Source organism: Protopterus annectens, chromosome 17.part0 (genome assembly GCF_019279795.1).
Source record: "Protopterus annectens isolate FY-2018-M chromosome 17.part0, PAN1.0, whole genome shotgun sequence".
NCBI classification, from domain to species: Eukaryota; Metazoa; Chordata; order Ceratodontiformes; family Protopteridae; genus Protopterus; species Protopterus annectens.
The window spans coordinates 165164168-165177861 of record NC_056751.1 but is presented as its reverse complement, the minus strand read 5'-3'; the positions used below and the strand labels follow the sequence as shown (position 1 = coordinate 165177861).

Genomic DNA, 13694 nt, shown 5'->3' with positions numbered 1-13694 from the left:
GCCTAGTTGGCCTATGCCTAAGGCCGGCTATGCTTACTGGTAATGCATTTGTTAAATTCCCTTAAAGTTTTAAGTTATTTAATTTCATTTTCTGTTTAATTTGTTTACTATATGTTTCTTCACTGGCTGTTTAGTTAGATTTTCTTTTTGTTTCTTCCTCGTAGTACCTGCATTATTGCACTTCCTGAACACTGTGTTATTTTTTACCATCCTTTCAGGTTCAAGGTCTGGATTAAGGGTCATTATAAGAATCACTGCTGTGTTATAGCTCTTTGTATGTGGGGAGTAAGCTATGAGCATACATCTGTCATTCTTCCTTAATTTATGGAGCACTTGACATCCACAGAGCAGATCTCATTATGTTGATGACATCAGTACAACAATTGTTTTAAAACAGAGAACAACCTGTAAAGTCCCCCAATTCTTTTTTTTTTTTTTGCATATGATCATCAGTCTGTCGGTTCTTTCCAGGCTACTTCATGGTTGGTAAATTCTTTTTTCTTCACTTTACTAGTATTGTTGCTATTGGCTATTTGCTTCTGCTATTGGACTATTATTTTGGATATTTTCAGTGACCCATGATATCCCTGGAAAAATAACCGTCAAGAAGAGTACCTTTGGGAGACAAATTTTTCCAATAGGCTACCACATTCAGTGCCTGTCGCCTGTTCTGAACACTACAAAACCTTTATGAAGATCAGAGAGCGCGAGCTATGTGCTGTATCTTTAAGAAACACATTAAAGACTGAACATGCATATATAAATGTTAAACACGTGCCATTCCTAGTGCCACTTTGAGAGTGCAGCCAGAGAGTAAACGTATGATTACAGCAGTTAATTTGTATATAAGTTACTTAAGTTAAAGTCAGTAAACTTCTATCATGATGTGTTTGTATAAAATAAAGCTGCTTGAACAAAACCCATGAAGACTCTTCTATTGTGTCCAAATTAGGAGGGCGACATGGTGTCAGAACTAGGATCGAAGAGAATAAGAGTTGGAGCCATGAAGTGCAGAGATGACCGTGAAGATAAATTAAAAGAAATGAGCATGAAAAACAGCCACAAAAGAAGCAAGGGTAATGAGAATACACACAAAGGGCACAAAACACATTATTAAACAAGTGGGAGGCATAAAAGGCTTATTAATTAAAGGAAATGTGTAAAGTGAAGGTGCTTGATGAAACAATTAACAGGAAAGTAAAATGACCATGTTTAAAGGCAAAACGAGCATGTTTAAGGCAAAACTGACATGTTTGGGGTAAAATGTGCACAAAAAAAGTACAGTGGGCATGAAAAGAGATTAAACAAGCAAAATAAATATAATAAGGGGAAAAAGGGGCTCATTAAGTGTAAATTAAGCAAGGCGACTGCATGTTTTTTGGCAAAGTGCTGTGTTGTGGCATAACTACGGCTTCGTATTGTATCAAGGGTGTAACTGAAGCTACTCAAAGTATCTCAAAGTGTGTAAAAGTGCTTAGAGTGTGTGCTTATTACTGTGCATGTATTTTGAAGAGTCATTTGTGTGCAAAGTACAACTATTTCGTGAAGTGCAATCAAAATATTGCCCTTTCGAAAAGTTTCTTGTGTTGGGTGTGTCTGTTTGCAAAGTGCCACCATTACAGAGTGTTCCCTACACTGTAGAGAACTGCCTAGAAAGTACCACCATTTTGAGGAAGTTTCATTGTGTTGTATACTGTTTATTCGCAAAGTGCCATTACTCCAAAATGTTATTGACTCTGAGCTTCTCCTGCCCAGTTTATTCACATTGTGCAGTTATTTGAAGTGTTTCTTAAAATGATGATAAATTACTTTAGCAATACAATAATTTCAAAAGTATTACAGTGCCAAGAAACTTATTCTGCAAAGGCCAGTTACACAGAGGCTTGCATCGTGCAGTTATTTGACATGTTTCTTATACTGATAAGAGGGGATTTTGTGCAATGCAGTAATTTCAAGAATATTACAGTGCCCAGGAGAGACTTATTTTGTGAAGTTCAGTTATACAGAGGCTCGTTTTGCTATTCAGCATAGTTACAAGTACTGGCATTAATGTCTGGCATATGTATGTGTGTGTATATGTTCATACTTATGTGCAAAACCATTTACTGGTATGTGTTAATATGGTAGATGGATTTCGAAAGCCCTTATCTCTTGTATTTGATCAGAATATTGCGGAGATTTGGAGAATATTTAAAGAAGAGTATGATATTTTTATACAAGCAGCTTATTCAGATAAAGATGCACGCACCAAGGCATTCATTTTGCTAAACTTAGCTGGGTCAGAGGCCATAGAAAGAGTGCGTTCATTTGTGTATGCACCAGCAGTGTATGAAGGAGAAGGTGAAAAACCGTCGTATTGTTGTACAGGCCAAGTCACAGGAAAACCCTGAGTGTTTGAAGCACAAGTTAAGGGAAATATGTGACCCCCAGACAGATATTACATTGAAGAGGCCTTTGTTTTACATGAGAGATCAGAAACCAGGGGAAACCTTTACATCTTATATAACTGATCTGAGAAACAAGGCTAAAATGTGCCGGTTTGGTGACTTAAAAGATGAGTTAATAAATGACAGGCTCGTGTGGTACTAACAGTGTTACTGTGAGAAAGATCTTGCTGCATGATAGTGATTTAATGTTGAGTAAAGCCATAGAGATGTGCCAATGGAAGCTATAGATACTATTTTTTAGCCACTAGCATATTTATATTATCTTGCTCTAAGCTTTGTATATAGTTTTATGTTATTTACTGTTAAATGTATATAATATCTTCTATATCTACTACTTGTTTTTTTTTTTTTTGGTAACAATTACTTATTGTCTGTTTGTATCTGTCTTGGAGCATTTTTCCCCGGGCCTCTACTTAAAATGGATATATACCCAGTTGGACTAGCCCAGTCAACAAATGTAAAATAAAAAAAATAAAAACAAATCCATGAAGTGACAGAAAAACACACAAATATGCTGGCAAGTGACTGGGGCATTGTTTCAACAGGCTCCAGAGCAAATATAGACAGCATGCAGCACGTGGCAAACAGAAATAGGCCTACTAAGCACATGGCAGCCACAACCCCTGCTGGCTCATCAGGAAATCTGCATGGTATCCAGTAAATTCTAAGACCAGCTCAGTTAAAGGACCACATTCCTCAGTGCAGGACAAGCACGAATCAGCAAAACCCAAGTCCAGCTTTATTATTAACTGTCGCAATTGTGCAAATCATGAGTCTAAAAGACAGAAATGTTTAGCATTTGGTCAGCAATGTCACAAGTGTAAGAAATGGCACCACTTCCAAAATGTTTGCAAATTTGGTAAATCTCGCGCAGTTGTAAAGAAAGGTCACACAAAAAAACAGGCTGATCAAGTAGAGAGACAGCAGTCGGCTTTTTGTCTGGATGGTGTATCAGTAATTGGTGAAATAGCTGATGTTGCGAATTTATTGGCAGAGAGTGAAGTGTTCTGTACAGTCTGGATCAATGGTAAATCCACAGAGCTTAAAGTAGACACAGGTTCAAAGTGTAATGTTGTATCAGCAGACACATTTGCTAGAGTGAAAACGAATAAACAACTCAGTGTGGCCAGTAGTGCATAACTTTTTAGTTATGAAAGTGATGAACAACTTGTTATTCTATGTAGTCAGAAGATCAGTACAGTCTTTAATGGGCCTCAAAGATAGTTTGAGAATTAATCTGATTTATTTTGTCAAAGAAGTTCATCACGTAAGTGCATCTCCTAGTTCAGATTTTTCTGAAGCCATTTTCTCAGAGTATGTTGATGTTTTTGAGGACAGGTTGGGAAAACTTCCAGTAGTGTATTCTATGAAGTTAGACCCAGAGTTCACTCCAGTAGTCAGACCAACAAGAAGAGTTCTGATAGCTATGCAAGATAAAGTCAAGGCTCAGTTGGACAAAATGGTACAGCAAGGTGTAATTTGTCCAGTTATAGAGCCAACTCAATGGGTATTGTTGATGGTAGCAGCTGACAAAAAAAGGCTCAGATGAAATCAGAATATGCACTGACCCAAGAGATTTGAACAAAGCATTGAAAAGACCATATCAGTCAATGTGCACAGTTGAAGAGGTCACAGCCCTAATACCAAATGTCGCTGTTTTTTTCAGTCTTGGATGCAGAGAGTTCATTTTGGCAAGTGTTGATTGATCGCAAATCCTCATTAATAACCACTTTTGGTACTCCGTTTGGCAGGTACAGATTTCTAAGGATGCCATTTGGAATAAATTCTGCAAGTGAAGCCTTTCAGCATGCAATGGAGCAAATTATTTTGGGTTGTCTTTGTGCCATAATAGTTGATGATTTATTGGTTGGAGGCAATGGTGAAGCAGAGCATGACAGAAACCTAAAGAATGTCCTAGACAGAGCATGTGAAGTGAACTTGAAGCTCAATCCTCTGAAGTGCAAATTCATACTCTCAGACGCTACATATGTAGTTCATTTATTTACCAGTATTGGCTTGAGACCAGACCCGACCAAGCAAGCAGCCATTCAAGAGATGTCAGCACCAGACAGTGTTCAAGCTCTACAATGTTTCTTAGACATGGTCAACTATTTATGCAAGTTTATACTAGACTTCAGTGAGTTAACAGCACCTTTAAGAGAGCTAACACGCAAAAATGTTGCATGGTCATGTTTAGAAAAGCACCAGAAAACGTTTGAAGAGCTCAAGCAGAAAATTGCCACCCCATCTACATCAAGATACTATGATGTGAGCAAAACCGTCACTCTTTCCTGTGGTGCTTCAAAATTTGGTCTAGGCACAGTTATAGTTATAGTCAAAAGGGCAGACCAGCAGCCTATGCATCTAGAACACTTACCCAAACTGAGATGTAGCTCAAATTGAGAAAGAACTTTTGGCAATAGTATTTGCATGTTCCAAGTTTCGTTATTATATTTATGGTCGAGCTATTCAAATTGAAACTGACCACCAACCTCTAGTTACTGAATGCATAGGCTTCTAAAGAAGCCTATGCATTCAGCTCCAGGAAGATTACAAAAAATGATGCTCAGATTGCAAAAGTACAATTTCAGAATGGTCTACACGAAAGGCAAACTACTGTATCTGGCTAATACCTTATCCAGATTGCTCAGGAATACAATGGAACAGCTTGACTGTGAGACTTTTGACTTTGATGTGATGGCAGTGCGTAATCTTTCTACCATTAGGCTTGATGAGTTGAGAGATCACACCAAGACTGATCCAATTTTGTAAAAGCTCAGTCACTACCTTAATGTTAGATGTCCATCAAAGCAATCTAGTGTACCACCAGAAATGCAAACCTATTTTCCATACAGAGATGAAATATTGATGGAAGATGGCATTATTTTCAAAGGTCCTAAAATTGCTGTTCCTGCTAACTTACAACATGAGTACATCCAGATTCTGCATTGTGGTCTCCCAGGTTCCACTTCCATTAAGAGGCTAGTGAGAGAATTAGTATGTTGGCCTTCATTACTAAAAGACATTGATAAAGTACTGTCTTCTTGTTCAGTATACGGTAGCACTTCATTGCACTTACAAAGAGAACCGCTTCAGCTACATCCAGTTCCTGAACTACCTTGGTTGACAGTAGCCACTGATATATTTGAGTGGAGCAATCAGTACTATTTGGTATTGGTAGACTCTTATTCAAATTGGTTTGAGATTGATCTACTACCCAGTCCAACATCTGATACTGTTATTAGTAAGCTGAAACATCATTTCTCAGTCCATGGTAGTTTGCACAAGTTATTTCCGACAATGGTACTCAATTTACTAGCCAGTTTCAGAAATTTGCAAGAGAATGGGACTTTTTACACATTACCAGCAGTCCTGAATATCCTCAGTTGAATGACCTAGCTGAGCGAGCTGTGTGGAGTGCGAAACAACTACTTGAAAGATAAAGATCAAGACGTGACAATTCAGATGTTTTCTTAAATCTCAATCTTAGGAATGTACCACGTGATGATGATCTTGGATCTCCAGCTCAATTACTTCTTTCCAGGCAAACAAGAACTACGCTACCTATTACTACCAGTCTGTTGAAGCCTAAAGCCAAGAGTAAGACCATCAAGGCTCAATTATTTAAGCAGTGTTGTATCCAGAAGTCATCGTATGACAAGTCAAGCAAACTTCTTTCTCCACTGAGGGAAGGAGAAATGATCAGAATTCAAACAGAAAAAGGTTTAGGGCAAGTTATTGACAAATGTCCTAAAACGAGGTCCTACCTTATAGAATTGAATGGTATGCGGTACAGGTGAAACCGTAAACATCTGTTACCTGTACCACAGTCATCATCACAACATTGTTATAGTGACTTAGACTCTAAATCTCAGAGTGAGCCAAATGTTGTTTCCATGCCAGAGAGTGTACCTACCTCTGATTCCATTCCTGAAGATGTTCCAAGTAAACCAGAGATCGAACATTTTTCTGAGACAGTTCCAATAGTTAAGCCCAATTCTTAATTTTATGTTACATTTTATCGACTAATATTTAAGCCCAGTGTGAAATATGTAGCAACATGGACTTAACTGTGCATATATGTATTATATTTTGTATAAATGCATGACTAAAGTTGTCTGTGATATCTGCATGCCAAAAAAGTTTCATAAAATTGCATGTTTTGTTTTTTAAGTGGGAGGATGTAGAGAGCATGAGTTGTGTGTTGTATCTTTAAGAAGCACGTTAAAGACTCAGCATTCAAGTATAAATGTTAAACATGTGCTATTCCTAGTGCCACTTTGAGAGTGCAGCCGGAGAGTAAGCATGTATGATTACAGTTAGTTTGTATATAAGTTACTTAAGTTAAAGTCAGTAAACTTCTATCGTGATGTGCTTGTATAAAATAAAGCTGTTTGAACAAAACCCACGAAGACTCTTCTATTGTGAACAACAAAGTAGGAGAGCAACACTTTAATAAGAGCACTTTGCTCCATTGTTCATAGAATCATTGGCCGTTCATGGAACATAAGAAATTTTATACATTGGGCCACATGTCATTTGTCCATCCCTCAGATGGAAACTTCCCTAGAACTGCCAGCACCACAAAACAGAGCATATGACTGCAGACATCTTGCAAGTCTCACATAGACCTGAGCATCTGTCCAAGTGAATATCAAGCTTGTTCAACCCCAGTCCTAATGCCTATTTTCTCAGAGTAACTGCCTGTGTTAACTCCTTTGAAGAGAAACAGCAAACCCCTGGCCTTAGTGCAAGGCAAGTTTCATTGATGTGTGCAGCTGTGCCATAATTGGACACTAGTTGATCATCATTCTCATTTCTGCAATAGCTTTGGTTATTTGGGTTGTATCCTGCCCAACAACCACCCTGTCTTCAAAAAGATATGGCTCCCTCCCAGGCCTGAGGCTTCAGATTAGCAGCAGTTTGCTACAGGCTTCTTTTCTGGCAGATAAGTCCCCATAGACATTTGTGGGGATGTACCAGTCAAGCACAAAGTAATGTTCCTCTCAGCCAGAGACTGACTACCCTCAGCTTCATAGGTGATTCCTATTATTTGAATGTAGCATTCCAAAAAAGCTAGTCAATCTTCGTTTTTTCTTCTAGTAACGTGTCTACAGCTTTTTTACTGGTATTAACACCCTACTTTCAGACATCTACTCTACCAGAACCTGCCAGAGCTACAGCATTTTTTTTTACAGAAAAAACTTGCAGACCAAAATTAACATCAAGCTTCCCTCCAAGCTTCTGAGCCATCTACCTTGAGAAACATTCCTCCAACAGAAAGAGAGAGAGAGAGACCCTTTTCCGAAAATGACATCTGATCTGATCTAATTTGGGATGTTTTGCATATTTGTTTATAGACTTCAGGCTTGATTTTAAGCTCTATGTTTCTAAAACAAATGGCAAACAATCAACTTATGCTACAAGCATGCGTGTAGTGTCAGCTAGTAGAGGTTGGTGTTATGAGCCTGCATGTACCCATGATGATTTAAAAAAAAGTCACGGGCATTCAGAAGCGATGTAGAGTAGGAGTTAGAATGTTTGCCTCCATTCACAACAGACAGTTATAGAAATTCTATTCCAGAATTCTTTCTAAGCAGAAATGGAAAACAGATGCTAACTCATTTCCACAGTCTGGATATTCCTGTATACCTTTCTGTCCTTTCCATTGAGAACTAGGGTCATTCTAAAGATTCAGAAGGACTCCCCAAAGATTATTGTGGTGACACCCTTTTGTCCCAGGCAGCAGTGGCTTTCTCTTCTTTTGAAAATGGCCAAGGGCAATTACCACAAGCTTCCTTAAAGAATGGACTTGGTCTCATAAGGCAGGGGGTTGTTTGATACATCCTGACCTTCAACTTTAACCGATTGCCTGGATGGTAGATTTTTGTATCTTTTAAGCACCCCTGTATTCAGAAAATGTGCAACAGGCATTAAAGCAGGGTAAGTAATCTGCTACTTGGAAACTGTATATGGGTAAATGCAAAAGATGTACTAGCTGGTCCCAAAGTGAGAACCAGGATCGCGTTGAGACTTGGATGTCTTTTGTTTTTACAATAATTGTGTGAGTTATCCTCTGGCCTTTCTTACTTTTCTATCTGAATTCATCTCTCTGCTACCTCTGCTTGTCTGCCAGTAGATCCCCCTTTCCCATCAGTCTCAGCTCAAGCATTTTTAAAGGGGGGTTACATATCTCTCTATGTAGAAAACAGGTGGCTTCTCCTTAGGATCTCATTTTTTTTTCTAGAGAACTTAACACTTTTTCCATTTGAAACAGGTTGCAAGGCTGAATTGAAGCGCTTAACTTAGAAAACAGTGATGTTAATCATATTGATCTTTGCTGCAGTAGCTTTAGCTATATGGGTAATATCCTGCCAAGAGTATAACAACCAGCCAGCTTCCAAAGCTTCAGGGTACCTTTAATGCACCCAAACTGGCAGGGAGCTTGAGCTGGGATAACTAAAAGACTAGTTTGGTCACCAAGCCCGTTCAGAGCTTTCCTGCTGCTGAAGAATACATTCCTCTGAGGCTTTTGAGTATCGACTGTTGGCTTGTGCTGCTCCTTTACTAGGCAGATAAATTTCCTTTGTGAAAAACTTTCCATTTTGCAAGATTTGTTTGTTATTAATACTTTCCTGTTCAGGGAAAATAGTTTTAAAGCTAGGAGTTTGTGTTTTAATGGACTGTGGAAAGACTGCATTGTACTTTTTAATGAGAGTGGTCTTTTTTCTTGTGTTTAAATATTTAAAGTAATTGAAAAACATTTTATCTTTGAAGAAATTTTGTTTATTTAACCCTTGGGACTGGCAAAGTATTTTAACATGTTTTTTTTACTTTGTTTTTTTTTTGTGAAAAAAGGGTGACTTTTACTGGCATTTGCTGCTTGTTTTCCCCAGGAAAGAGGCACCATTTTCAGCTTGAACTTGGAACAATTGGTTGTTTCCATGGTTGCTCCTTCTTTCATCCATGAAAAAGCTAAGCAAACAGGCTTTGCCACCACAGCAGGCTAGCAGTTTGCCACAGGTGGGAGTCTCTACTGTGGCCATTAGTTGTATCTCAGACCACTTACCTTTTACTCCATATCTCTCAGGTGTAGCACCTACTACCACTATGGACCAGGGATTAGTCATGCCCTCTGCAGCTGTTGGGATCTCCAGTGTGAGCAAGAGCGAGCAACTCTTATCGGTCCTGGGAGAAGGAGCAGAGAAGGCTTCCCTGTTTTGTCAGGATGTTGTACACATCCCTGTGGAAGCTGCTGCTGTCCCCATTAAAAACACTGTTGGCCCCATTTTTCTTGTTAAAAAGAAACATTAGAAAAGAGTAGTTTACTAGGTCTGGCTCAATGTTTAATTCAGGCTATTGGTCCTTCTTGTAAATTTGTTTCTGGTGAAAGAAAAAAGGGACAGAAGAAGATTTTCCTGAAGATTTTCAAGATTCTGAATCTGGACAGGAAGATAAAGGGACAGATACATGGGGTTTCTCGTCAGATTTCTGATGCAGACTCAAAGGAGAGCTCGGTTTCTGATTCTCCTTGTGGGGGATTGTCTTTCGATGAGAATATTTATAGAAGGTGCCAGTGCTTTCAGTGTGAAAACACAGAGGTTTCTCAGTTTCTCAGTCTCTAAAAAAGTACTGAGCTGTTACAGAAGGGATTTCCAGAACCTTTACCCATTCCTCTAGTTCTGTCAGCTGTGGAGGATGTGTTAGTGCCTGCAGTTTTCCTGATAGTCAGCCAGCTGACCCTAAAAAGACAGATAGCAGGTATAATGTTCCTCGGTCTTTTTAATTTTTTATAAATTCTTCCCAAACCTGACCCAGCAGCTTTAGTTTTAGTTCATCCTAATGCTACTAAACACTTAAGTTAATTCCAATCCTCCTCTTTTTGATAAGGCTGGGAAGATTATTGATAAGTATGGGGGAAATGTATGCTCTTGCAGCTTTGATTTTTAGAATTTATAATAGTCAAGCTTATATGTTAAAGTTTGTTCTGGCTGTTTGTTAAAGTATGAGGAATGCTTTGTCTACAGTTTCTTCTTGTGAAGAAAAATCTGCTTTAAATAATTTAGTTTTTTCTACTGCACTAGTCACTGCTAACTGTTTACAGTGTGTGTGTGTGTGTATGACTCAGTAGATACTTCTTCCAGGGCTATGGCCACTGGTACTATTTTTAGGAGGTTTGCATTGCTGCATTCTCAGAACCTTCCAAATGATGTTAAAAATGAGATTTTAAATTTTCGTTTGGATAGTGATTTTGTTTTTGGCCCCTCTACTGCAGAGATGATGAAAAAATGTGATGAAAGGGTTAAGCTGATAGAGGGAATCTCCATACTTTTTCAGACCTCCTTTTTTAGATTTTCTAAGGGGACCTCTAATCCCTTATTCAGTTTTGGCATAAAATAAAATAAACAGTCTCAACAAAATGTAGGTAAGCGACTTTTAAGAAGAAATTGCAGTGAGATTCCAAAAAGAATTCTGGAACATCCCAAAACCAAGGGCAGTTCAATAAGTCAGAATGAGTATTTAAGAGACCTTGTCCACGCAGCCCCTTTTTTCTACCAGAAAGTCTGAATGTCCACTTTTCTCAGTGGCAACAGATGATTTCAGACAGATGGGTTCTGAAGATCATTCATTAAGGTTCTAGATGGCAGTGGGAGAAAATTCCTCCTTTCCAGGGGATAATTTCTCATCCTGCAGATCATATTATTTTACTTCCATCTGTCCTTCATCACACACTGTCCCAGGGAGTGATAGAACCAGTTTCCCCTTTCTAGATGAGGAAGGGGGTTTTATTCAAAGATGTTTTTAGTGGCAAAGGAAGAAAGTGCTTGGAGACTTGCTCTAGATCTTTCTTTCCTAAACCTGTTTGTGATAGTGTCCAACTTCAAAATGATGGCACTTCACACCCTGTTAACTCTTCTTCCTCCTTCAAATTTCCTGGTAACATTAGATTTAAAAGATGCTTATCATCACAACCTTATTCATCCAGACTTCAGATGTTTCTTAAGGTTTTGAGAGTTTGGATCACATTATCAATTCTTTGCCTTACCCTTTAGACTGTAACACTGCACCAAGAGTGTTCACAAAGTGTCTCGCTCTAGTTATAGTTCATTGCAGGCTATAAGGTATCCACATTTTTCTATATTTAGACAACTTACTTATCTTTGCAGTCTTTTTAAAAGTATCAGAAATATGTGTCTTGGGTGAGAGCTCTCTTACATATGCTGGGATTCCAAGAGAACATTCGAAAGTCTGTCTTGACTTCTTCACACTGGACTGTGTTCCTACAATGTCAGCTAGACACCTAAGTTCAAAGAGCTTTTCTTCCACAGATAAAATACATCTATAGCTAGATCTGTTTGTAGGGTTTTCCACTCAGAGTTTGATCACTGTGAGGGAATACCTTAGGATTTTGGATCTCATGGTTTCTGTGATTCTTTAGATCAACCTGGAAAGACTCCATATGAGAAAGATACAGTGGTATCTGAAGTTTCTTTGGTCCCAGCACCAACATCACTTGTTATTCCAAACTCAGTTTCTGGGCTTTGGTAGAAGAGAAATCACTTGGTGGAGACAACAGATATCCCGAAATCCAGGTCTCCTTTCCTCCCTCCCTAATCCAAAGCAGTCAGTCACCACAGATGACTTGCACTTTGTTTGGGGAGCAGTTTTAGGAGGGATAAAATTGCAAGGTGTGTGAGACCCCAAGGAAAGGTACAAACACATAAATACAAAAGAGATGCTTGCTCCGATCATCTCTCTGAATCATCTTTGGCCCGTGGGACTCTATAAGATTTTAATGACAATACCACAGTCATGTGGTACACCAACAAGCAAGAGGTGAATAGGACATATCCTCTTTGCAGACTAGTCATATTAGCTTGGGATATAACTTCACAGCACAGTTTAACTCTACAAGTATATAACGTTCCATCATAGAAAAATTGTGTGGCTGACATGCTAAGCAGGACAAGGACAGACCCTCACAAATGGAAACTAGATCGGGGAGGGGGGGGTCTTACAAGATCTTCTCCATCTGCAGGATGTTCCTCATGTAGGCCTCTTTGCCTACTCCTTGAACAATCTGCTGGCAAGATTCTGCTCCAGAACTTTATGCAAGAAGGCCTGGAGGACAGATGCCTTTTCTTTTCCTTGGACAGGAATGTTCCTACATGCTTTTCTACCCTTTCCACTAATATTTAATGTACTTCTAAAGATTCAGAAGGAGTCCCCCAAGACTATTGTGACTCCCCATCTGATCCAGGCAACCATGTTATTTCCTTCTTTTGGAAATGGCCAGGGTAATTACCATAAGCTTCCTCACAGGCCGGATCTACTCTCAAAAGAACAGGGATGTTTGATATACCCCAACACCAGTCAACTTCACTTTACTGCCTGGATGATAGGGTCTTAATTTCATTTAGGCACCTGTTCACTGAGCACTTGCAGCAAGTACTAATGGAGACAAGAAAGTTTGCTGCTAGAAAATCGTGTATTAACAAATGGATAAGGTGCTGTAGTTGATGCCAACAACATAACCAGCACCCATTCAGGGCTAGTTGTTCACTGGTTTTACAATATTTGTGTGAGTTACTGTCCTATGGCATTTCTTACTCCTCTTTCAAGGTTCATTTATCATCCATTTCAGTATGACTACCCATGGATCCTCCTCTTTCAATGGATTCTCATGCCAAGATGTTTTTGAAAGGGAGTTTGCATAACAAACCTCCAAGAAAGCTGGTGGCACCTCCTTGAGATCTTAATTTTGTGGTAGAGAAGCTAACACTTGCTCCATTTGAACCAGTTAACCTGGTTGACCTGAGGCCCTTAACATGGAGACAGTTTTACTGAGTACTTTGACCTCTGCAAGGAAGATGTCTGAGGTGCAAGCTTTTATGGTGAATCAACCCTATCTATTTTTCCATAGGGACAGGGTTTGTATATAACTAATCCTTCTTTTTTGCCTAAAGAGGTATCAAAGTTTTCTTTCAGCTGAACTACCCATTTCCCTATTTTCTTTCCTGAACCTAAAAATGAGGGAGAAAGGATGCTCCATATTTTGGATGTCCACAGACAGATTCGGTATTATCTTGAAATCACTGTGGTATACTTTCAGATATTCAGATCAACTGTTAATGTCTTGTGAAGGTAAAAAGAAGTGACAACCTGTGTCAAAACTGACTTGTTTCCAAATGGTTGTCTAAGGTTATTGCCTTCTGTTTTACTTACCACAACAAAACTATTCCAGGC

At 38.9% G+C, this 13694-nt stretch overlaps 1 protein-coding gene across 1 annotated transcript in view; it reads left to right on the top strand.

Annotated features, from left to right (window-relative positions):
- Window positions 1-13694, top strand: part of CCDC112 (coiled-coil domain containing 112) — a 1199833-nt gene that overhangs the window by 194901 nt on the left and 991238 nt on the right. The gene's annotated exons all lie outside the window — the stretch shown is intronic.